The 26377-nt window shown below is 40.0% G+C and overlaps 1 protein-coding gene across 3 annotated transcripts in view; it reads right to left on the reverse strand.

Annotated features, from left to right (window-relative positions):
- LOC143366019 (uncharacterized) overlaps nt 1-26377 on the reverse strand; it is a 191077-nt gene that overhangs the window by 143525 nt on the left and 21175 nt on the right. The window contains exon 2 of one of the 3 annotated variants that reach the window (XM_076806712.1): nt 4126-4251. The exons of the other annotated variants lie outside the window; for them this stretch is intronic. The gene's annotated coding sequence lies outside the window, so the exon portion shown is untranslated. The remainder of the gene's footprint in view (nt 1-4125; nt 4252-26377) is intronic. 3 annotated transcript variants of the gene reach the window in all.

Below are 26377 nucleotides of genomic sequence, written 5' to 3' on the forward strand. Positions count from 1 at the left end.
ATGCTTTTTCCGGACCTCTAGGTGGATGTAACCCCTTGATACCGGGATGAATTTGAGATGTGTTCGGAAAAAGTGGTACCAGAAATTTTTCAGTTCCAGTTGGAATATAACACGACTATTTCAAAAGTATATTCTGCGAGGCAAAATACGAAATACAAAACGGTCTACGTAGTTCCCATGAGAGTTCCATGTTTTGAATGGAATAAAAATAATACAAGGGAGCTTTTCAGAGTTTCTACTTATTTGTACTATTTTACCCCAAAAATAGAAGATCTCACTTGTTTTTGAAGCAATTCCGATACTCGAGTCGTGTGCGTGTTCAGCCCAGCACGACAAATATTAAACGGCACAGCAACCCCTCTACAACTTTTGAGAAAATTCATAAAAACTTTGAACAGCTAATATAACTTTGCATTAATTTAATTTCTTTGACGTTGGTTGACCTAAGGAGTATCACTTCTCGTCTAAAAGTGCACTCTTCCCTGCTAAAGGGAACTATTAAACACTTATTCTTACTTCGCCGTTCAAAACACATTCCTACACAGGACGCTGCACTTGAAACGCGCCGTACAATCCCATTCCCTAATAGCACATTTCATCCAACCAGTGCGGAATCTTAGACAGCACGGTTAAACGTAGGCACATATTTGTGGCATGGAGGAGCACGTGTCTACGATATTCAATAGAGAAATGTGTTCTCTGGAAAGCTGCCCAGGCTAAATGAAACTGACATTTCGCGATATTTGGACGCGATGGAGCTATCGAGAGCCTTGATGAACGAGTGGGTGCTCTCGCCGTGGGCGCAAAATCTGCAAAACCTCTCAGGGCCGAATTTCTATACAGGCCAAGTAGGCCGAAGGCGGCAAATTTTGGGCGAAAAAAAAAATTGAAAAAGGTAGCAAAATGTTTTTAATTCGATTGTTTTAACCGCGTGATATTTATACGCAGAGGCTTCAGACCACTTTAATAAAAAATCACTTTTTATTCTCAGCTAGCAAATTAGCAACAGCTCATATCGAATTAATTTTAAAATTGTCTGAACTCTTTTAAATGAAAATATTTGATAATGTTTCACGAAAGGGGTGGCAGAAGCTCGATAGTCTAGGTGCGCCAAGTCTGCAAATTCGCCCCTGAAATCGCTGCGCTTATACTCGTGCTAGATATCGAAATTGTTTCCAGCTATCTATAAGCCATGACCACTTCTATGAGACATCTATTGGTGTATCACGGGTCCTCCACACGAGGGTGCTCGACGCTCGAGAGGCACGGCGAGGAAGACACCACAGGCATGACTTACGGCTTTTCCTTACGGGCGTAATCGATATTTCGATTCCAGGACGTCCGAAGATAATTGCGCTCGTTACAAGCACGAGAAATTTTATCGACTCCTCGGTCCTGAAACGTAATCGTCCATTCACGCCGCGCTAATCACCGGTTCGCTGCCCGCTGATCTTCGATCGGCAATTAACTCGGCTCACGAAAGCAGAAAATAAAATAATCTCCGTCCCCCGTTCCCTAAATGCTCCGTCGAGGAGCGTTTCACGTGAGCATGCAGGTTCCTCGGCGAGTTCCGCGGCAACCTATTCTTTTAACCACGACTCCAGCCGAACACGTTCGAGTGAAACGTAGATGGATTTAGAGTACGTGTAGAGCCGAAGGGGTGAATACCCTCGATCAGCTACCCCTAGCGGAATGAAATTTTAATTCGTGTCAGCATGCACGAGTCTCCTTTTCGCGTCGATACACAACTAATCACGTGGAATGTCCCAGAAGTCAGTGACCCACCTTTGGAAGTTTTATAGGCACTGCTCTTGTCATCTTCTTCCGCGTCTAAATCAGACGGAATGTGTATAAAGTTCCTAGGGTGTTTTTTTTTACGAAAGTTCAGGGAGGGTATAAAGTGTTTGCGGCTTGGAAAGGAAGTACTTTTGAAGGTACGATGGTACGATCTTTTTTTATTCCTGAAACGAAGAGAGTGAGATCTGAGAGTTGGCCCATGAATTTCTGGCAGGGTTTTGCGTTTTCAGGGAGAATTTTCATGCCCCGGGATTGTGTCTCTGATGCTGACACGCGGCAAAGGCACGGTGACAAATTCATCCACAGCAGTGCCTATTTTTCGACCTCGACGAAGACGAGAAGTCATTAAACAATAATGCCACGGATATGGGTCGACCGGCTGGTCGATAAACCGACCGTGCATTTACCATGGAGAGAGCCACTGCAAGCTTGAAATAATGGGCATGTACTGCTGTGTGGTATTTTAGTCAAGCATGGCACAGTAGTTTCGCAACGGTATCTGGGTATATCTCAATATCTGAGTAATTTCATTGCTCGTTACGTTTTTCCAATACCTGCTGTATTCCAAGGCAGGAAATAAATTATATTTGGTAATTATGCGGGCGGGATATTTGTAGCCACGCTTGATTGGAAGTATGTTTCATTGACGTGTATATACGTGTGAAAGTAATGATTACAGGCAACTTCTGAAGTGGTGGTCCATCGATGGTTTGTGAATTGAAATTCTACACCTGGGTATCGATTGATCGTGTAATTAAATAAGGGGAAAATTATTTTGTACTTTTTACTGCATTTTTATTTTGTTAAAGACAGTTTTAGTTTTTTTTTTTAAATTTTGTAGTTCTTACTTTTTAGTTATTTAAGTTGTATAACTGCATTTATTTGAAAAAATATGGGTAGGCGTACACAAAAAAAACTTCCGTTTGCTAGAAACGGAAGATTCCAAAAATAAGTGACTGCAAAGAGTGAGAAGAAGGATGTCTCAAATTCGTTATATGGGGTCTACAACTTAACGCGCGGAAATTCTCTAAAATGCGAGAATACATGAAATACAAGGCGAAGTTTGAATTAACCAGTACTGGCAAAGTATTGAGCCAAAATTGATGCAGCGCAGGGTGGGACCACCGGGGCATCGCTCTCTTTAGAATAAAAAAAAAAGATCATCAAAATCGGCGCATATGCTGAGGAGTTATGCCCGGACAAACATAAAAAAAAAATACGTACGAGTCGAATCTATAACCTCCTCCTTTCCGGAGTCGGTTAAAAATATGGAGGAGTTAGGTTGTAAATATCTGTCTGGTGCTGATAATTTAGTGATTTGTTAAATGTAATACTTTAAATATTGTATGTATATAACTTCAGTAAAGAACTGCTTAATTAGACACGAATATAGTAATGTACATTCTCCTATTATGCCCTGGAAATTTTTCTCCGCAACAACAAACGCGAGACTGCTGGAAGTTAGTAACCCGAGTGTAACGTCCTTTATCGTCCCGAACAAATTTACGTCCAGCATCGTATTCGGTCTGGTATAATCTACTTGCTACCCGACGAAACAGGCTTGCAATTATCGGGCAAAATTGCCATGGGACCAGAATAATAACGAAGTGAATAATAATGAGAAAGTTAATGCGCGAACCTGCAGTTCCTCGCACGCGAATTCGTATCATTCTAATGCTTTTGATGCTGACGGATGTAATCCGACCGATCGACGAACATTCTATTGCAGCGTCTTAAAAACACGAACGGTTCCGATGAAACGCCTGGTGATTAATGATTTTGCAATGGATTACTTGCACATGGTTAGCTGCCAGTGCTCGCCATCGAATTTTCTATTACATTTATTACATCTACGTATCTGAACATATATTCCAATAAACCGACGTTTCGTGATTTTATCAGGGCTTGATACCAATGCACGCTAACTGTTCTTTATACATTTATGTAGGTATATTATGCAAAATGGACTGCACGTTGTTGCTAACGTGGCAGCGTAATAATATTATTTATCGCGGTGCTATAAATTTGGTATAATATTCTAGCGTAAATTCGAACTGGTTGTGATGAAGCACCGGTCGTTAATCCGGCCAGGTTACATTGACAACATCGTTAATTCATAGACAATCCTTTATCCGTCTTGTTAGCGTAACGTCAGCGTGCGGATTTCGAATTGAATTTTCCTATTTCGCTCTCCTTAGTTGTGTAATAGTTTCGCATGGTTTATTTGATTTTTTTATATGCATGCAATTTATTGTTATTTATTCTTAACGTTGACGAGGATTAAGGGTAAACAGTTGACGAGGAAAGAATGAAATGCATGATACTTACTGATGACTGCTGGTGACTAAAGTGACTCTACGTATGGGGTGTTGTGTGGGAGGATGAGACGTGCCCAAAAATTAGTGTTCGGACGATTTGTCGCGCAGCTTACGTCTCAGCGAATCAATGCGATACCTGAATAAACACATGGAAGGTAGATAATTGAGGAAGAGCTTATAGTGTGTATTGTTAAATGCGATTTATTTTATAAGTTTATATCCACTAGAACAAAGTAACGGAGCTTAAACTGCAAATTACGTTTCACCCCCGTAACTACTTAATACTAATAGTTTTCTTTGAGGAACCTATTGATTGCTGTACATCAAGTTAAATGTGGGGGGACTTTTCACTACGATTACTCGGCTAGGCCCTTTTTACATTAGAAAGAAAAATCCATTCTTCGATATCGGTTCTTAATCGATTCTTAAATATGTACCTACACTGTCCGCCATGGTAGTTGATCCCAACTGATCGTTTCCGACTGCGACAGTAGCAGTACTTACCCTTTCAAATTATATCCTTCAACCATCGCGAGAGCTTAACAGCTCAGTCAGTGAGTAGTAACAACAGGTAAAACCGCAAAGCCTTCAATTCCCTCATTAATTCCCCATATATGGGGGATTGTGATCGAATAATTTATCGCGGTTTCAGCACTCGAGTTCCAGAACAAAGAGCTCTATGACCGCAGAAAATAAATGGCAGGGGACAAAAATATTCACGGGTGAATACGCTCATAAAGAAAGCATTACCTGTTTCAAATGTGTACACCGCCCTCGTAACCGAAGGGGACCGGCATTCGCGTCGGGTTCGATTCACGGAGCTGCATAAATAACGAGTTTGGTTTCAAGATGTTTGTGGAAAAAGAATATAAAAAAAAAATGATGTCAAACGATTTTATTAAAAGTGCACTACTTAATTAAAATGCATTAAAAACTAAAAGATAATTATTTTCTTGTACTGCAATTTCGATGTTGATATACTACGAAGGTCTGCAAAGTTTAGTTTTACTATTCGTACATACGTGATGGATGATTTATCGATAAATTGTGTGTAATCAGCAACAGCAATTAATTTTTAACATTTACTCTTGTTATTTTTCCATTTTCAACCACGCATATGACATTAGTTCTTACTCTTGATTACGTTATTTGGCTGTCTACATTTACTTTGCGTGTACACTATTAGTGTTAGTTTAAGTAGCTTTAAATGATAAGGTTAACAACAGCTGACCGCTGTACCTCGCCCTTTCCACTCCTTTACTATTATACGTGCTATTCAAGTCTAACTTTTCTTCTTCTTTTTCCTCTTTCTCTTTCTCGCTTTCGCATATGTTTTCTTTTGTAAAGTGTACTGTGCAATAAATAATTGAGCCGCTTATTTTGAAAGTGACCTAAGTCCATTTTATATTTAAAAAATTTTCATATATCAATTTTTAATACTAACTTCAAGTTGTACACGTTACTACAATCAACAAAATATAATTGGCAAATGGACTTAGGCCACTTTCAAAATAAACGGCTCAATTATTATTATTTTCGCGATGCGACTAGCGTCCCGAACGCAGCCGGTTTTTGTCGCTTTCGTAAAAAACGCGAGTGGCTGATTTCAAGTCCTTTGGATTTGTGGTTATGGGTTATATTTAAATATTTTTTTTTTTAATATTACATTGCCATCCAAACTACGCACCCCTGCAAAGTTTCAAGACAATTGAATAGTTGGAAGTGGGTTAAATTTGAGTTGCCAGATTTGAACCATACATAGAAACAAGCAAACAGAGGATAGAAGTTGAATAAAATCGTTTAAATTAAAAATGTGTGAGGCACAGGTAATCCGAAATTGGCACAGGAATGACCGATTCGCGTCAGCTGCGCTCGCCTCGCGTCTCAATTTCTGCTCACGTCCCCATTTCTGCTCATTTCGTATTTTTCTTATTATCATATGCGTTACGTTTGTACTACAGTTGCAACAAAATAATTCTAAATTACTTAAACATTTACGCGAGTGTTGCACGAGCTTGGGTCAATACATACATCGTTATTTTTCATGAACAGAAATACGGACACTTAGAGCATTCTATATTTAATTACAAATTACTAATAGTTAAACATCTTGAAATACCTTTCTTAAATAGTTTTTGAATTGGTCGATTTATTATTAAAGAATTAATCAATTACTCTGCAAAGTTTGATCGCAAACAAATTTTTTACACCTTCTTTATGACGAGTTACCTCTTAAATCAGCAGAAATTGGGACATTCACCTTACATGCAACGTCAACGCGCATCTCTTTCGTTCGCGCCTTTTCCACAGTCGCGTGCCCGTTCCGTTCGTGTTCCCTTTCCCGTCGCGATTACTTTCGGTGCTTTTCACGCCGAGTGCATTTCTCGCGGAGGAACTATCTTCCTTCAGACGTGCCGCGGTATTCCTCGCCGTGACTGAGGCTGCGCGGTTCCGGTAAGCAGCTCGCATTTCCCGAATGCTCGAATACCCGATAACCCATAACGTTCCGCCGCCCTGTGAACGATCACGCGTAGCGTGGAAAAATATTTCACACGAAAGGAGCGCACGAGCACTTCCCCAAGATGATATTGGTAGGATTGAATGCGAGAGAAATTGGTTTCAATAAGATCTGCTTAAAGCGATTTGTTTATAGTTTGCAGGGTGGAATGGGTATGGCAAGAAGGTATTGTTTGTAAAGAAAGTGAAGATGGTGATAGATGATAGCAGTGTGGCTGCGTTGCCGGACTTTATATTTGATTATGTATATGGTGGTGTTTAGGTACATTGAAAAGGTACTGTAACCTTTGAGCTATTGGAATATTCAATCATTGGGAAATGAAGCGGGTCGCTTGAGAATTTTAAAGTTTGATAGCACCCTTCTTGAACTTGCCATAGTACTTCTTAAAGGGTTATTCTACTTTGAACCGCCGAAAAATTAAGCTACTTTTAAAGATATTTTTCTGTGTAAATGCAACATATAATGAAATAAATCTTTTTGGTATTTATTAAGCTACTCTTATATTATACAAAAACAAAATTAAAAATAATTTTTGCCATATGTTTTAATTGTTTTTTATAGTGTCAATATGGCACCTAAAAAAAAGAGGTATGTTCACGGCGTAGGTGATTTTCCGGCTCCGGCTTACCCGAAACAAAAAATTCCAAAAGATTCATTATCTGTATGAGTGTCGCTTTAGCCCCTAGCTAAATCAACAATTTTTGTTGAAAAGTAAGAAAATGGCGCCGGTTTGAAGAAAAAGTTTGACAAAACACCCAAAAGGTTGTATTCTCGGGTGTTCCATAAGAAAAATCTCGGTTATTTCTGGGGAAAAATTGTTCATTGAGCTAGGGGCTATAGCGACACTCATAAAGATTAAGAATCTTTTGGAATTCTTTGTTTCAGGTAAGCCTGAGGCGGGAAATCACCTACGCCTTGAACATACCTCTTTTTTTTAGGTGCCACATTGTCACTGTAAAAAAACGTTTAAAACAAATGGTAAAAATTCTTTTTAAACTTTTTTGTATAATATAAGGGTAGCTCAATAAATACCAAAAAGATTTATTTCATTATATGTTGAATTTGCTCAGAAAAAAATCTTTACAAATAGCTTAATTTTTCAGCCGATCAAAGTAGAATGACCCCTGAATGGCTGATCCTCACGGAAACGTGATCAGGTTATCCTGAAGATCCGACATACAGGGTGTCAATGTGCAAAGCTATATTTTTTTTTATTTTTTTATCTGCAATACATTAGGAGATATCCAGCTGTTCAGTCTTCCCGCGGACACCCTGTAGAATGCCCTATACTGTTTGGAGACGAACGTTTGTTATAGTAAATGCATTGTTCTAAATGTCGCATTGACGGCTAAATTGAAAACGTTTTATCTTCACTTTAAATCAGTGCCAAATCGTCATTCCATTGTATTTCGTTCGTTTAAATTAGATCAGTTACAGAGACAAATGAAAATCGATCGAAATAACTGCCACGACACTTTAAATGTACTTAAATGGACATCGGTTAATAAAGACTGAATACATACGACCAGAGAAGGATGCCCCGGGCCTCAACCGACCTTAATCCGCCTCTGCATGCGTCACAGATAGTTCAACTGAAATCCATCCAATAATATGACGATTTCACCTCTTTTCACCCCTTAGGGGTTGATTAGGGGAAAATCCTGAAATTGGTTTTTAGGCATTTGTGTGGGCGATCTTTGTGAGTAAGAACCAAGTTGATATCTAATCGGGCCTGAGAGATATTAAGGAACCCGAGAAAATACATTGTACCCCTTTTCTCCCATTTGGGGGCGAAATTCCCAAAAATCCTTACTCAGTGGGCGCCTACGTCATGAAAACAATGTACATTCCAAATTTCACGTTCCTAGGTTAAACGGTTTGAGCTGGGCGTTGATGAGTCAGTCAGTCAGGACTTCTTTTATATACATAGATATAGATTAGACTGCAAAATCACTGATAAAAAATATCAAACGTTTTTCGACGTTTCGAATCGTTCGAGCATGGAATAGAATTCCAGACGCAGTCAATGTTACGGGACATTTCGCGTTCGTGAGTCATCGATTCGATCTTCGAACCATGGTTCGCTCGAACAGTGGCTAAACACGTTCTGAACCACGAATACTGATCGACATGTGCGTTCAGTGGGGGAACGGTGTAAAGCGAGAACAATCCATTACATACATATGTATGCTTTCTGTCATGTTCTCACATTTCTATGTGACGCATCGCAACTGATCAGCGTTAATATCGGTCAAGCAGAGTATCGATCAAGCCACTGCGGGAAGATCCGTAAATGAGTGGCCGCGTCATGATAGAACGAGCCTATGACAAATAACCGACCTGTTGTATCGCGCGACTGGTTAGAATCGAGCGTGCTGAGTGAAACGTTTTAGCGAGCGCTAGATCGCCGGTTGAGATACGATCGCCGACGGTAAATATCAAACGATAGTCATCCATCGCGCAGAGGCTTGTCGAAATCTCTCACCAGTTGCACCATGCAGGCACGAACGCAACGCTGGCGCACGCTTGGTAAGAGTATTTCTAAAACAAACCTGAAGTTTTCATATGCAATATGATACCAGATGAAAACAATTTTTTTTGAAGAGAAAATAAATTGTTTCTTGAGAAGAAAAAATTATTCGAGGAAAAGGGAGGGGAATGGAAAATCGTAGAGTTTTGGTTTGCGATTGTGCGATGTATTGTGAGACTCCGTGGACATATCTGAGGGAACTTCAAAATTTTATTGGAAATAGGTATATCAGTAGTTTCCGAGATATTTAAGTTTTTACTGAAAAGTTTCCTTTCGAGCTAGCTGCAATTAAGTTCAGAGTCGAAGTTGTCGATAGTTCTCATTTATTAACCGACTTCGAAAAGGAGGAGGTTACTCGTCACATATACTTGAATTCGTCGAATTCGAATTCGTCACATATATTTCATGATGTATGTATGTATGTTCACGCATCACTTCCGTATTGGGAGAGTAATACTGTGAGAGCGCTATCTACTAAAGCAAGCTCTGTAATCGGGCGAATCGCGATACAGGACTGGTGTCACACAAGTATTGAAACAGTGCAATAATGTTTTTGTCATTAAATAGTCTGTTAAATTTTACAAAATCGATCATCAAACAGTCGAAATTCCCAATACTGCCAATTACATGTGACAGCTAACCCGATTAGACCGCTTTAATTTTCGCCGCCAGATGGCGCAGCGAAAATAAAAAAATGCCAATAGGTGCACCGATTTCAATGATTCTTTTTTTATTTGAAAGAGTATGAAGAGCCGGTGGTACCATGTTAATTTTTTTTTTAGTATCTAGATATTCCAGAATTATCTAGAATTCTAGTTTTAATGAATATTCGCGCATAACTTTGTAGCGCGTGGACCGATTTGGATGATTCTTTCGTTGTTGCGTGGAGTATATTCCCCACTTCGTACCATGCTAAATATTTTTTAAGCGACTTCAAACAAGGGTCACTAAAAATTAAAAATAATAAACTTTGTTTTAAAGAAAAGTAAAAAACCGACTTCAAAGGTGCGCTAAAAAGGATAAAATATTTTTTTAAATCGGTGCCAAAATAGGAACAGAAGTATATTAATTTCTATACCTTTACCAATTATAATCCATTAGCACACTAGCGCCCGGGAATTAGAGCGCGCAAAAATTGAGTAGGACGTCACTCACGCGTCGAGTCTATTTAATGTTGTTTTTATTTTGGCGCAGATGTAAAAAAAATTGTTTTATCCTTTTTAGCGCAACTTTGAAGTGGGCTTTTTACTGTTTGTTTTAAAAAGTTTATTATGATTTCTATTAAGCAGTCAGATTATTACCTGTAACTTTGAATATTTCCTATATCTCATTTTGTGTAGCCGATTTAAGTTTGCCCCCCGATGCCGCAGCAGTCGGCAGTAAAATTATGCGTTAAAGCGTTTATATCGGGCGGAAGAACGTTCCACGTTGTGCTTGAAGGCTCGATGAAAGGTGTATAAAAGAAGTTTATAAAGTCGGTAGCGGCGGTCATTTCTCCCTCGTAAACGAAGCAATCTTCTTTGTCGTCGCTCAAGACATTTGCTGGTGATCAACTGTTGTCCACAAAGATTATAATGGAATTTGTAAGAAACAGACTCCGCCCATTTGAGAATTCACTTTGCTCCGAGAAAAATGTTTATAACCCACCGTTTGCACCTTCTCCGCGTTAATACCCAATGTAGATCGTAAACCGATATAAACAATACGCAAAGATTACGTAAGAACAAAACTTTATCGCAAATTGAATCCCTCTACACCTGGCGGTAAAAGATTTCGTTGCTCGAGTAATAATTTGAAAATTCATTCACTTTTGCTCTTTCTAAACTCTCGGATCACTGTAAGTTGCAAGGTAAGACAATCCTCGTTACGAAGTTCTCGGATTAAGCGTTTCCCCTCGAAAATCTTCAGAGCAAATGATGGCTGCTCGAGTTCGTCCTCCAACTTTCACAGGAGATTAATCACTTTCGAAGTTCCCTTGCGGACAAAAAGATGATGTATGTTCCTCCTTCGATCGTCGCCGCAGCCCTTTTTCACGCTCGCCAAGTGTCGAAGAGTCGTGGCGCCGAATCCCCGTGAAAATTAGTCTGGCTAGAGCGAGAGCTTTGGAAATGGCTGGATCGAGGATAGTACCGCGCGTAAAGATCCTCATTTCTGCCGGGTCATTATTTCGTCGCAGCTGGAAACAGGTGGCCTCTTTCAAATCTATTGGCCATTTAGCTCCCTACGTGAGCGCTTTAGAGAAACAGCGCCAACACCTGGAAATCCGACGATGCCTGCTAGGAACTTCGATTAGCTTTCGATTTCCGACGATATTTAGTTTCACACTCGGTGAACACTCGACATTCTCTCGCTCGAAAATCGACGACTTGATGAAACTAATCTATGTAACGTATAAATAATACACTGCCCGAAATTACCATAAAGCCACCATGTTTATTGATAAAATCTTATACTTATTCCATAGCATTGACAACTTTGTGCACCACACCATTTTGGGAGAGTTAAAAACAGCATATAGATCGGTTGGAATAATAGAAGTAGCATTTATTTAAAAAAAAAATGTAAAAATAGAATTTAACGAGGAACAAAGTGCGAAATTTCTATAAAGCCACTTGCTTTTTAAATAAACAAAATCAAAATTAACAATAGTTTTTTTCTTTATTTCTATATTAGTAATTAGTGTAATTGCCATTTCTTCGAATAACATCAGAAATGCGGTTCGGCATTGACAAAATCAAAGTTTGAGGTGTTTGTTTTCCTATAGACGCCCACGCTTCGTTTGCCGCGTTCCATAATTCCTTAAGGAGGTTCGATACCGGAGCAAAAATAATGAGAAATCTTTGAAAAGTGCTTCGATACACAATCGGCATTTTTCAGCGTTTTTTTATTTTTCACGGCTTGGTTTTTCAATTTAAAAATCTGAAACAATTCTCGAATATGTGCCCCGATAACAGAAATGCCTCTGATTTTTTTCAAAATTTTTCATCCCCTAGTATAGGAGAAATTTTTAATAAGCTTTCGAATGATTCATCGTGAGTCGAATTCGGTTCAAGGGCACATTTCACCATCTTAACCGGCTATACTCTTTATATAATTATTTATAAGAGTGCGTGATCTATTGATTTTAATTGCAATTGCGCGATTGGAACACCCAATATCCATATAAGCATCAATGGATGCCTTTTCCTCACTCGTCAATAATTTTCCCCCTGGCATTTTACTAAAAATATATTAAAATATAACATATGTACGATTTCAATGAAGTTATAGATGAATTTTAACACAAATACATATTTTGCGATTGCAGTTACTCTTCTTTAACAGTAGTCTAGTGTTGGAGATCCGTCTGGCTTTCGTCAACAAGCACGCTTTCCAACACTTCACCCTGTCTTTCTTGAGATAGCCATTAAAGAGCGTGGGACTAACTTCGACCTTCGGTACCCTCACCCAAGGCGAACCGATGGGGGCGCGAAGCGTTGTTTCGGTTTTTCCGCAAGGGCTGCCTGCCTGTGGGACCCTGGTGGCAATTGAATTTCTGCGGCAGTCAGTCACAGAGCGTTCAAGCAATTACAGCTCGTATATTTGTATTCACTGTAACCCTCCATGTATCGGAATTTAGAATATTTGCTTTTGAATAAACTTAGTGTTTAAGTTTTGAACGAGAGTCTAATTTCCTGGTACACAACACAAGCTGTAGTTATCCATTCGGAATCTAAACTAAGCGGCTTTATAGAAATTTCGCAGGCGTATGCTGCTTCGCGCAGCAAAAAATTAAACAAATACGAAATGTAAACACGTCTGAGCCGCTATGTACATCTACATTTGGTATGAACTAAATATAATTGTAGATGAGACAGAGTATTAAATTTCGTAATATTTTTCAAGAAATACATTAAAATGTAGGTGGCTTTATGGTAATTTCGGGCAGTGTAGTGCTTTTCCTATGGTTTTCCCACTTCAATTTTTTCGCGACTCCGAATATCAGAGTGTTCTAGCCATTTTCGGAATATTTCTTTCAAGAAAGAATCTTCCGAGGACATGAAATGATCGATTGCTCCGGTAATTTGAAATGGCCCTTCAAAGGCCGCTCCTTCGTCCCTAAAAATTAAGATTAAGTAAAAAAATAGTAGCGCTGGATAGTGTCCCAGCTGGCTACTGTTTAGTTTACTGGCCGGTCCCGATTTCGGCTCACGTTTACCCCCAAACTAGCACACGTCTTTCAGCATTATCGTTTCGCTGAACCTGGCGCACGTTCTACGGCGGGTTTACTTTACACGCGCCCCGAGATTCGATAAAAATGTAAATGCGCTCGACACATATTTACGTCGCGAGTCGATCGCGCGAGAAATTTCAATGCCCTTTTGTTATCAGTCCCCCGTCCTGCCCAAGTTCGCGTGATACGAGCGTCAATTAGGCTGCCGTCCGGCGTATCTATGAAATTAAGTTGCTCGCCGGCAATTTCGAAGGCCTGCACGTGTACTACGCGATACGGGATTTTAACGAGGGTAAGGGCCCGGGTTGCCCTCGGAAAATAATAGAACGAGCCTGGGAAACGGTACCTGGAAGGCGTAAATTTTATTGTAATACTCTTACGATCCCTCGAGATGGTTTGCGAAACTTTCGAAACGGAAGGGAACGGGGGAAATGGAAGCAAGCGCGTTTCCTCGGATTACTTTCGAAGAAGCGCGCCGTTTGGGGTTGGCTATTGTAATCATGAAAGGGAGTTGATTAAATGCAGAGTACTCTTCCTTTCTTCAAGTAGAGTTCTCGTGGTAATACTTTCCATCATTTCGCCGTGGAATTACGTGGTATAGATATTGCAGATTCGAGTTGCTCGGAGAATATACATTTTTGTACACAAGTGTGGGCTCGAGATCGACTTCAGTTTGTTATACATAGGGTAGGTGCACCATTTGTGGCCACTTTAAGGTGTTGTACCAGTTTTGGCCACTTCTTGAAGAATATAATATTTTCCCGTGTAAGCAACAAATGTAACCTTGTGTTTCTGGTGGTATACTGAACAAAGTATTTATGATGCGAAATTCTCCACATAATAATGACCCGCGAGCAATTTAAAAATAAGATAATAAATGCCGAAAATAGTGCAATGGCCACAAAACGGTACATCTACCCTATGTCGGTTAATTTCAGCAGAATTTTCTTTCGACGCTTCATAGAAGTTGCATTTCGTTCAGTGTATACCGGAGATCACAGAATTCGGTGGATGATACACTATCCAGTTACAAATGCACCCCTTTGTAGCTCTCGAAATGAATGGATGCACTATCGGTCGATACCAGCACAGCAAAGAGTTATGAAGTATCGGTGTGTATCTTCGTGAAAGCGCAGGTTATTCGCTCCCATTTTCCTACTCCCCCGCACCAAGCTGCCCCGACCGCTGAAGAATTACCATTCATTGATCGTACGGGTACTACGCCCGTACAAAAGATACGCCAGCGGAATATATCGGGACAACATTCTTGCACACGCGGCGATCCATTCTGTTTCTTCGATGAGCTTCTTGGCAATACCTCACGGACGCGATATCGAACGTTAGATATGGTAAAATATGATCGATCCATTTATAACCTCCCCGAAGTTCCAGCAGAATTGAGATTTGTCCATCGACATGGAGGAATTATTGGGTCGGCGAATGAGTTCCGCTGGATTGTTTTTAGTAGCACATTCACTTGTATAGCAACTGATATTCAATTGCAGATTACCTCTTGATTCTTAAATTAAAGAACGAAACTCGATTTTGTGTATTAGAAATTAGGGGCGTATCCTTCATTTCATTTCAATATTTAGTTATTCCACTACTTTATCGCTTTAAATCGCGGACGATAAAGCTAAGAAATAGTTGTTTTCTTCGGTAATAGAATTGAAATTAAAGTAGGTATTAGTGGATAGGGTGGACTGTACAATGATTGGCACCCTAAGTGGAAATCCTAATTCGAATGTCTATATTTTTTTTTTGTGAAGTTTTTACATGGTCTTAATTTTCAGTTATTATCAATGATTATGGATTTCTCATTTAAATAAAACATCTTGAGTGCCTATTAAGTCTTTTACTTTAAAAATATTCAATGAAAAACAAAAATAGGCATAAAAGTACAATCATTGGCACCCTAAAATTTGAGGTTACATAGGAAAACATATGTAGTTAAAAACGAAGTTTAAAGTGTTTAAACATACTATTTTATTCACCATTAAATACCTACAACACGTAGTAAATCTGTATTTCAATCCATTACTTAGTTATAAAGCGACAAAATATGCTTACCTACTACTTATCAAAATCTTAAGAAAACGCCTAAAACTCAGCCCTTTGATCCACTTTATGGCGTTGCAAGATGTAAAGTTTATAGTTCAGCTACTGGACTTTGCAGTGTTGTAGCGAAAGAAAAATAAGAAATTGTAAAAAAGTACTTTCTAAGCTTGTACTTCTTAATATTTGGCTTTTTAATCAGGAGTGACAATGATTGCTGTAGTTTACCCTGCTACACAGAAGTTTAGTAGATTTTTAAAATTCTAGCGCAACGTGTAGCAGATAACGTATTAAAAATAGGAGAATTCGAAGCGCAAGGTTTCTGAGGATATACCGTAGCAACTATTGCTCTTGCAAACTGGCATCATTGGATTGGCCTGATTCCTACACCCCGGGTGTAAGTTGCCTATTCACAGGCGGATATAAACTAGCTAGAAGCTGTCTCGCCGTATAGTATCGATCCCCATCCAATCCTAGAAGGTCAGACGTGGAATACATCGTTATTAATTGCATATCAGATCGTGCAACGCGGCACTAATCTAAATAACTGCGTCCCTCGTGGACCGATTATCCAAACACTTAAATAAATCACGGCTGCTATAATTGGCAGGCGAAAACACAAAGTCTATAATGCGCTCTAATTTTTCGGCTTTCCACCGGAATAAATTTTGTCTGAAATTATTTATAATCGTATCAATCATGGAAACATCCACTTACCGCCACTTTACAAGACGCGCGCGAAAAACACGATATTCGCGATATTTCTAGCCACCCAAATTGTTTCCAGAGCAGATATTTTTGTGCGCCGCTCGTAGAGGCGGCGGCGAAATTAACGGGTATAAGTGGTAATCGCGAGGCAGAATCTGTCCTCTTCAATGCACAATCCGAGAATGGAATGCGCTTCGTTAACAACAAAAAAAAAAGGAATCTCGTTCCGTGAAAACAGTTTAAGCGTTGCATCGTGTCGCGAAGGTAAAAATAATCCAACAAATGTAACTATTGCGTGGAGGCTCGAAACGCGAAACACGCGACACACATCACGCCACCGTGTGCAATAACTAAAACCTTATCTGCGTTTCATTTTCTCGAATTAACGTCGGCCAATCTAAACGACAGTTTCATGCGCCTTTTCGTACGATTACTAGCATGCACCGCGAATTGGACGTACTTTGTCTGTGGCCGCCTAATTATTACGCAGCAGAGAATGATTGTCTTAACCTGCCTCGTGTCTGATCCTCTACTCCCAATTGAAACCTTCGCGAAATCAAGCGAGGAACACTATTAGATACCTGCTAAATCGTGCGACCACCGTGGACGCGATTCCTTTCGTACGATCAAGCTAAATGTATAGAAAGAAGCTTTCCTATCTAGCTTCTTAATTTCCAGAAACAATTTATTCTATATTTTCACTTGTTCCTCGTTAGAAATCACCACACTCTGTATAGAACTTCCGATAGATGTAACTTTGGAATTCTGAGGTGCATTTTCTCCAAGGTTCCATTTCTGACCTCCACTGGCAAAATTAGTAATTATTTAGAAGTTTTCCGTCCTCACCGATTTCAATGATTTTTGGATATGTTGTCGGGGACACAATTCTGAACAACTTTTTCCTATACATGTTACCGTCGATCGACCTTCGTTTCCGAGATATTCGCGAAAAACTACTGCTACTACACAAGGTATTCTGCCAAATACCTTCGCGTCCGTGGCAGCGTATGCGCCAGCATGGGGCAAAACAGATGACGAAGCTGACCTTCGTTTCCGAGATACTTGCGAAAAACTTCTTTTGACTTATTCCGACGCAACGCATTCCACTTTCCAACTTGTCCCGGGTATTAGTATTGGTTGGGGCTAGATCAGTGCGGGGGGCGCGCGCCCGCTCGCGGGTGCGTAAAGCATGATAGCGAACTGATGTGAGTTTAGAGATTTGAACCAGACACTTGCGGATGCCCGTCAACACCCCGACTCATATCGGTTCGCTACCATGCTTTACGCGCCTGCGAACGGGCGCGCGCCCTCCGCACTAATCTAGCCCCAACCAATACTAATACCCGGGACAAGTTGGAAAGTGGAATGCGTTGCGTCGGAATAAGTCAAAAGAAGTTTTTCGCAAGTATCTCCGAAACGAAAGTCAGCTTCGTCATCTGTTTTGTCCCATGCTTGCGCATACGCTGCCACGGACGCGAAGGTATTTGGCAGAATACCTTGTGTAGTAGCAGTAGTTTTTCGCGAATATCTCGGAAACGAAGGTCGAGCGGCGGTAACATGTATAGGAAAAAGTTGTTCAGAATCGTGTCCCCGATAACATATCCAAAAATCATTGGAATCGGTGAGGACGGAAAACTTCTAAATAATTACCGCAAAACTGCGTCAGCTACAGATATTCCCCTTTTATGACGCCGCACGAGGATATTAAAAATGACGCTATATCGAAGCTGGACGCGAGCAATGGGCTTGTGCAACAATAGAATTTATTGCGTCAACTTCGGTAATTGCCGGAAGCACGTAACATGGGCAAGCTCGACAGATGATTCCGCAGTTCTGGCACGACACGCGGAGCAGAGAATTACTTTTGCGTTCGGGGGACGTCGACTGTTTCTGCGACGTGCATCCAGCCCGCCCGTAAAGTTGTTCGGGTGTAGGGGAGCGAAGGGGCGGCTGGCTGTTGCTGGTTACCGGGGCAAGAGTCGCCAACAACGCGTTACGACGTTGGTTAACATCGTTGGTACACTACGGCAAGTTAACTTCCGCAATTCATCAGCTGGCCAAACGTCTGGTGACCAAACTCGAGCATTTTCAACACCGTCCCTCTGTCGTTCTTCCTCTTGTCGATGGTAGATGTTGTGAAATGAGAAGTGCAGATTGCGTTAGTGGATGTCGAATGTAGAATTGATCTCGGCCAAACAGGAGGCTCGAATAACTTTGTATCGTAAAGTAGGCGTACTTTAATTACAGGTATCTTTTCACGAGTTCTCTATTGTAAGGGGGTGGAGTGGAGATATAATATTTTATGAATGGAAATGATCTAATTTGGTCACAGCGGGTGTTTGGTCAGTCGATGAACGACCTACATTAACTTGTTGACTGATTGTAGAGTTGCAGAAGTTTGCACAGTTCCTATGTACAAGGAGGAATTCAAAGGCTTCTCTTCTTAAGACTGATGTAGTGGTGGAAAGTGGAGAATAAGTATGTATATATTATTTGGATAGGGCTGTGCAAATTATTGGAAGATATAAGTCTGGGGATGAAGGATGTTATATATCCTTAAGTAGATAAATAGCAGTGAACAGTTTGAAAGAGTAGGAAAAGGAATATAATGCACTTTGTATGTTAACGCAATTAGTGGCAGCTAATTGTATGTCCCATTTTACAGTACCTATATCTAATGAGTCATATTTGCATAGATTTCACGACAAGAATATAAGTGGACTTAATTAATTACTTTCTCCCTTTTCGAGTGTCCAGGTAACTTTTAATTAATCATACTGCTAGATAAATCTTCACAGCGAACACTGTCGGTCATTAATAATTTCCTTCACTGTATTATTACGCGAGACAGCGTGCCAGTCCATTGGATAAGGATAAGTGTAGATTTCATGTACGCTAAGTGCGGTTCTGGTTCGACGAAGTCTGGGTCAGATCTAGATTAGGTCTAGCACAAATCCAGGTCAAGTCTGAGCTTAACGAAGCTTTCGATTCTTTTCGTTCCTTCAGGTAATGGAAAATGCTTTACAACCACGAAAGTTTCTCTACTCTAGACGTTTATACATCGTGCATACTGAGAACAGTCAATATCGTTAGAACAGACACTTTATGTGTACTTATCGAGGGACTGGTGGAAGTTTCACCGAACTCATAGACAAAACTTCACCACCGGCTTTCAGCCTACGAAGAATAATTCAGCTGATGAATAATAACACTTATCTAAAAGAACATACCCAGTATTCTCAGCTTAAATGACATTCGACCAAGGTAGTACAAAACAAGAATGACATAGTAAACACCACTCGATCTCAATTCATATACAGTAATATTTTTTGCAATATTTATAAATTTATTGGAAATATTTATTGCATCGCTCTTAGACATAAGCACTACGCAAAATTTGCATAGCAATGTGATTGACAAAACGATTCACATCCAGCTTACTCTGGCCACGACGGCGAGCTACGCATTTTCGCAATAAATAACTTTGGCAATAATATTTTACCAGCACTAGTAAGCGATAACTTGTTTAATACTCGAGTGATGCAATAAATATTTCCCAGTACTCCATCTCCCTAATAATCAAAAAAGATACTCAAATATAAAATAATAAAAAACGAAAAAAAACTCTATCCCCGACACACCAATCGCCAACTCGCCGCAAGCCAAAGTGCCGCCATACATTTTTCAGCGCGACAGCAGCAGAGATCGTTCGAATCACCCACTGTTTACATACGTTACAATAGCTTCTCCCAGCTTTTCATCGCAAAAATTCAAACCGCCCAATTATCGTAACTGGCTCTTACCGCATCTCCTCCCATGGAACGTAACAGCGCGAATAATATCAATATGGTACTCCAATTAACCGGGTACAATTGAAATTGTATCGCCGCGATCGATACTGTTACTATCAGTCGCCTGTGGTTGACTTAATTTCTGGTTCGGTTTGTCGACAACGTAGCTGCACATCGGCGAACATATTTTCTTGCGTGGGTGTAATGATTGCCAGCCTCTGGCTCCCGTACCATCGCGGCTGGTAGCGCTCATCGAGAGGCAGCGGTAACTGTTCGCTTAAGGAAACGGGCAGCAGAGCAATTCTACTAAGCTGAATGTCATCGTTGCTGGCGGCGTCGCGTGCGTCACGGGCTCTCGCTGGTGATCTCGTGACGAAGACGATTTCGTTAAACGCTCACGTGAAACGTATCGGTATGATCGAAATGGTCGGCGAACGTTCGCCGCGCCGCTCGAACGTAATTATTTAATTGGGTGAATTTTAATTACCCACCGAGGGCTGAACAGGGAGTTACGGTCGAACGTGACGTTAAACGCGAGCGTTGCTCGCTTGCGAAGACAACGAGGGTGGAATTTTTATTAGATCGACCTTGTGCTGTTGGGTCGTTGCACGAACTCGTTGGAAGGGATGCGAGATTCTGGTCGAGTTTGAGGTTTTGTTGATTTTGGTCCGTGGTTCCGGTGAATCAGAATATTTTGCAGCATTTTTGTTCGAATGGACCTGGGCGTTCGGATTGCGGTACCTGTTGTATAGGGCGGGTAGAACAAGACTGTTTATTTTCATATAGAGCAGATTTCAAAGAAATGTGCTGGAGACTTGATTCTGTGAAAGATAAGGATTTCGATAAAAAAAAATGCTACAAAGTTTATACGTGTTTCTGTAGTCCTCGTTAATGCGAACAAGTTTTATTTGAAACAATTTTAAAAATTCTGTACGTATAAAGAGATACCGAGAAAAGTACCTTCGGTCATATTGGTTCCGAAAGTGTGCCTGACTACAGTGACTCGCTTTAATATTCGGGCACTTTTTAAAATCGCATAACTTTTTTAGAATTGGTCCAAACGACTTGAGTTTTTTTCAGTAGCTAGAAGGATTAGTTTGCTAAATAACGTACTTGGTCGTTTTGGAAAAAAATGTATTTGGTCGGAATAGCGAAAAGAATAGTAAAGGTCGATTTTTAAATTTTTTGTTGTTGTGAGCTTGTAATGAAAATTAAAAAAAAAACCGTTTGTAGATTACAGTAAGTTGTACACGTGCATAAAATTTCATAAAAAAATCGGTTAACGTTGCTCCGAGCTACAAACGTTTAAAGATCGCAGAATAAGGTCGAAAATCGCTGATTTCGGGAATTTTCGCGATTCTCGACCTTATTCCGCGATCTTTAAACGTTTGTAGCTCGGAGCAACGTTAACCGATTTTGATGAAATTTTATGCACGTGTACAACTACGTCCTAACCCAGCCATTGGTCGCGCGGACTAGTGTCCGCACGCGTTAGCAGCCCGTCGCCAGCCCCTTTCGTCGGGCTGGTAACGAGGATTTACCGTACTCTGAAATTCAATGATTTTTGTCTACCCCCGAGCTCAAGTAGATTTTATTTCCTTCGCACAAACACACGCAATCTTTCGTTTCCCATTTTACAATTTTTTTTTATCAAATCCATTGCAATATCTGAAAGCATCGTACTACGTAGCGATATTTTCCCCTGAAAGGGTGGACAGACGCTGTAGCTTCTCCTCGGGAACTAGAATATTATGCATAATTCTTGCGAGTTCAGCGGATCCTGTCGGATGTCGTAAACGCGGGGAGCACACGGGGCGAGAGAGGGCGATGTCGTTCGATTTTCACCGACATTGTTTCTTTACCGTGTCGGTAGTGGAGCTGTATAGACACGTTTGCATTGGAAATACGGTGTACGCGATGCATCGTACGTATCGGGGCATATGCATGAGCCAATGGCGGGCTAACAACGAGAGTGTCGATGAAGCGTAATGTGAACACGCGCTGTATTAAAACAGAAGGGAAAATTCAGCAAGTATTATGTCCGACGAAAAATCTAACTGTTCATATGCTCCGTGTCCCTACACCCTGTCTGGCGTTACTTTCAATTTTCACTTCTGCATCACATCCGCTGCGCGGCACTTTTCCCAATCCCGTGTAACAGTATTTTTTGTTTCCCTGCAGAATAACTTCTTCAGTCTCACTAGGAAATTAGGAAGTCAATTAGTAGGGAACGATATTTCTTGTTTTAAAGAAATTCACGAGTAAAGGAATTTTTACCGTTGCGTTGTATTCTTTTGTTTGACCGCTTAGGAAACTAATAAGTAGGGGCTTTATTGGTAGGGAACTCTTCTTGTGTCTGTGAAGTTGGCACGGCCTTCTATTAATAAATAAAAAATAATTGCAGTTCTGATAGCACTTTTAAGAGTTCTAGAGTTCCTGATGCAAATTAGAAATAGTTCCGCACTCTGAGTGCGGAATTTTTAAAAAACAAAAAAGTCCGTGCCAACTTCACGTTCCAGCACGGACTTTTTTCCTCTAAAGTACCAATATTTATTAAAAAATTCAATAATAAAATAGTAGCATTCTACTGATTCTGTCAGTAGTAGCAAACATTTAAAAGCTAAAAAAACTTAAAGACAAAAGATTCCTTTGCAAACATTTCTGCATGTGTATTATTAAAAACATTTAATTTATAAACATGATAAAGGTAAGATTAAAGTACTCGAATTAAGATGAAATATGCAACCAATAATGCACACTATTTTATTTTTAGAGAAATATTTGGCACCTCTGCAGCTCAGATGACTATATAATGTCAACGAGAAAAATGTGCTGGCCGACGAAGAGAAATTGTTTAAAAACAGGGTATTTTTTAAGATATCGAGTTGAAAATTTATATAGCCCCATTATTAATCGAGAACTGTCGGGAACTCTAAAAAAACATTGAATTTTTTAATAAATATTGGTACTTTAGAGGGAAAAAGTCCGTGCTGGAACGTGAAGTTAGCACGGACTTTTTTGTTTTTTAAAAATTCCGCACTCAGAGTGCGGAACTATTTCTAATTTGTATCAGGAACTCTAGAACTCTTAAAAGTGCTATCAGAACTGCAATTATTTTTTATTTATTAATATAAGGCCGTGCCAATTTCACGGACACACTCTTCTTCTGGTATTATAGTATTTAATCAGTGAAGGAATTTTCGTTATGTTCCACTTTTGAGTTATATTCCATAGTTAACACTTTTCCCAAGCCTGTGTATAAGTATTTGTTACTCATAGTTTTCTAAAAAAAAATTAGATTACCCTTACACCCATGTATTCTTCTTCCTTTCCTTCGTTTCGCTATGAAACCAGAAAGTCAATTGGTAGGAAACAGTTCTTGTCTCGTAGTAATTCACCGGCGAAGAAATTTTCACGGGAAAGTTGAGCGTGGACTTTCATCAAATACCGCAGAGCCGCCCGTACATATTTCGAAGGTAGAAGCAATATAACCTTTCGCACGACGTGCTAAATTACGCGAACTGGTTCTGTTGGCAGACATTACGAGCCGCGAAAGTATCTGCTGATGCAAATTTCCTAGATGGATGCCTTTATAAGCTTTCTCAATTTACGAACGGATATAAACCGACGGCCGCATTATTCGAATCCTTTGGTCGCCTGCCTTTCACAGAATCTTCGAAGATCAAACACCGGGCAAGTTTAAACGGCGAAATAAAGAAATCGTTCGGACCCTTTCAAGCACACCGCGCAAAGGATAAGGTAATTCATGAATTTTGTATCCCTCCTTGAATTTTAGAATGTTTCCCTCCATTCCTTCATTCCCACATATAAACAGCGGAGATATTAAATATTAAAATTTAGAGTGTTGTATTAAAATTCATTGACAGCGTCTTCTTTGAAAGGTGTTGCTCAAAAATGAAATATAATACATATTTTATACAGAACGGAAAGATTTTATATTAAAAGTACGATGGAATCATAATAGCAGAGCATTACCAAGTTTTCACCATGATTGAATGTTTAAAAATGTCAAGGCTATTGTTATCTTTTTAAATGGAGCCGTATGTTTTCCTTAAGCTGATGGGAAGAGAAGAGCGATACCAATTTCACAGTGTCCAACGTTCTGCAATTTTGTTCAACAGCGTGGAAAAGTGTGTCAGTGGAATAAACTAGGCGTGCTTAAGGGGAGGTTCTGGTCTAAATGTCGATTTTTTTTTATTTCATTTTTCGAATGTTCAATCTTTTAGGAATACGTGTTTAAAAGGATTTGTTGAAATTCGTAAAATTCCCCAAGTTATAGGCATTTGAGTAGCGGCAAACGCATGGGCAACAACTGTCCACTCCGGCGCTCACGTAAAACTTCAAATGCGTTTTTCTCGAAACAGTGTTCTCAAAACGGTGGGACCTGTATCTTCAAAAGTTATTATCCGATACGACTGAAACTTTTTTTATTTTGAAGAATATACTTCTGGCTAGGGGGGAACTAAAAAAAATTACAGAAAGTTGAAAATTTATAATTTTTAAAGGCGTTGAAAGGACGAAAAATACAGGGAAAAGTGATTTCAAACGTGAAGTGTCGTTATTTTCTAAAAAAAATGTAATTTTTGTAATTTTTTTTAGCCCCCCCCCCCCCTAGAAAAAAGAATAATCTTCAAAATAAAAAAGGTTTCAGTCGAATCAGATAATAACTTTTGGAGATACAGGTCCCACCGATTTGGATCAATTTTTTGACGCCTTAACTTTAACGACTCCCCAGTGCCGTCTGTAACGATTAATTATAAAACAAAAAATATATTTCTATAATCTAAGACATCCTTAATACAATGCAAGAAGTCCCTTTAAATTATATATAGTAGTTTTCCTTTAATTAATTCCTAAATATCACCTATTTTTTGGGGCTCTAGACCAGAACCTCCCCTTAATTAATCCGATATTTTCTCATACAAATTACGTATTACATAGTATGATTTAACCGATCTCATTACACTCTCCCTACTCACGTTATAAAGCACATCGTTTCATTGAACGTTTAACAAGGAGATTCATTCCTACAGGCACGGGACACGGCAGAATGGCTCGTCCTTTCATTTCAGTTTCATCGTAGGTCATAACGGCCAAATTCACGACTTTGGGGAGTTACTTCTAAAGTTCGCATTGCAGACTTTGGAACAAACAATACGCGCGAGCAAGATCGTGGGATTTGATTAAATTGCTGATTATGTGCCGTTACAAGGTGATAGCATACTGTATTTCAGGCCCACCCTTGACAAGCTCCCGTGAACAGCGCGATAAAACGATTCCTGCGCTAATAAACGTTAATTTGAATGCAGCTCGTGAATTAACTGAACTCGGGTGCGACGGTCGACCCGAAAATTTCATTCGAAGCAGGACGTCCAAGTTTACGATAGTAATCCACCTAAACCGTCGAACCTGCAGGGCGTTACAGCCCAGCTTTTCAACTGTGCTTCCCTTAAGGGCTCTAAAACACTGGAGTTTTGAATTAGAAGGTCGAGGGATGACGGACAGCTGGCACGTGTCTGTCTAACGAAGTTGACATTTTGGAAGGTGCTTCCTGGCAAGCAACTTGCAATAGAAATAACCTCTGCCACACTTGGGTGGATAAATGAATATTAAAATGCTTCTGGAAATTTTGTAGCTTAAACAGTTTTAAACCAAATAAATATTTTAGTTTTAGAAAAATGATTCCGCAGGGGAATATTATTTAACTACTGTATTTACTTCCAAATTGCTTCAAAGATTAAATAGACTGGAATAACCAGCATTGATTGAAATAGAAAAAATTAATTCAACTCGAGCAGGAAAATCTATCAGGTTCACCATACAGTTTTCTAAAAGATACTATGAATCGAGAAGCTACAGAGAATTGTTTCCCTCAATTTGGAAGCCTGGAGATTACAGAATTTTCTGCAACCCTCGATCTAACCCAGGCCTACCCAACTCTTCGTTAAATCAAATAATCCCCAGATTTTCGTTCCGTCCCCTCACCCTTATCTTAACACACCCGAAACTTGTTCTGCACCAGTCCATCGCTCTTCTTTCCAGCAGAAGTCGACCAAAGAATGATCCCATGGAAGTTAGAACGAGGACGTAGAAAACTACGTTTCGAACCTGGAGCGAGAAGATAACTTGATCTCCAGCGGATCGATCCTGCCTGGAGGCATGTTCCCAACTATCCAGCGCAGGACACTCGAAGCATACGGACAATGATCCCCATTTCCAATACACCTCGCGCGGAAGACTTGGCTTAATTATTTAATTACGGGGACGCGGCTACACTCGAGGGCGCCCGGGTGTTTGGGCAAAGTTCCAATTCGAGGGGATTGAAATTGGGTGGATAATAAGCCGCGCGAAAGGTAGATCGATGGAGGTCCTTCCGACAACAGACGCGAGAGGTGGTGTCGTCACATTTTGATCAAGAGAAGCTGT

The sequence above is a fragment of the Andrena cerasifolii genome, chromosome 2 (assembly GCF_050908995.1).
Source record: "Andrena cerasifolii isolate SP2316 chromosome 2, iyAndCera1_principal, whole genome shotgun sequence".
NCBI classification, from domain to species: domain Eukaryota; kingdom Metazoa; phylum Arthropoda; class Insecta; order Hymenoptera; family Andrenidae; genus Andrena; species Andrena cerasifolii.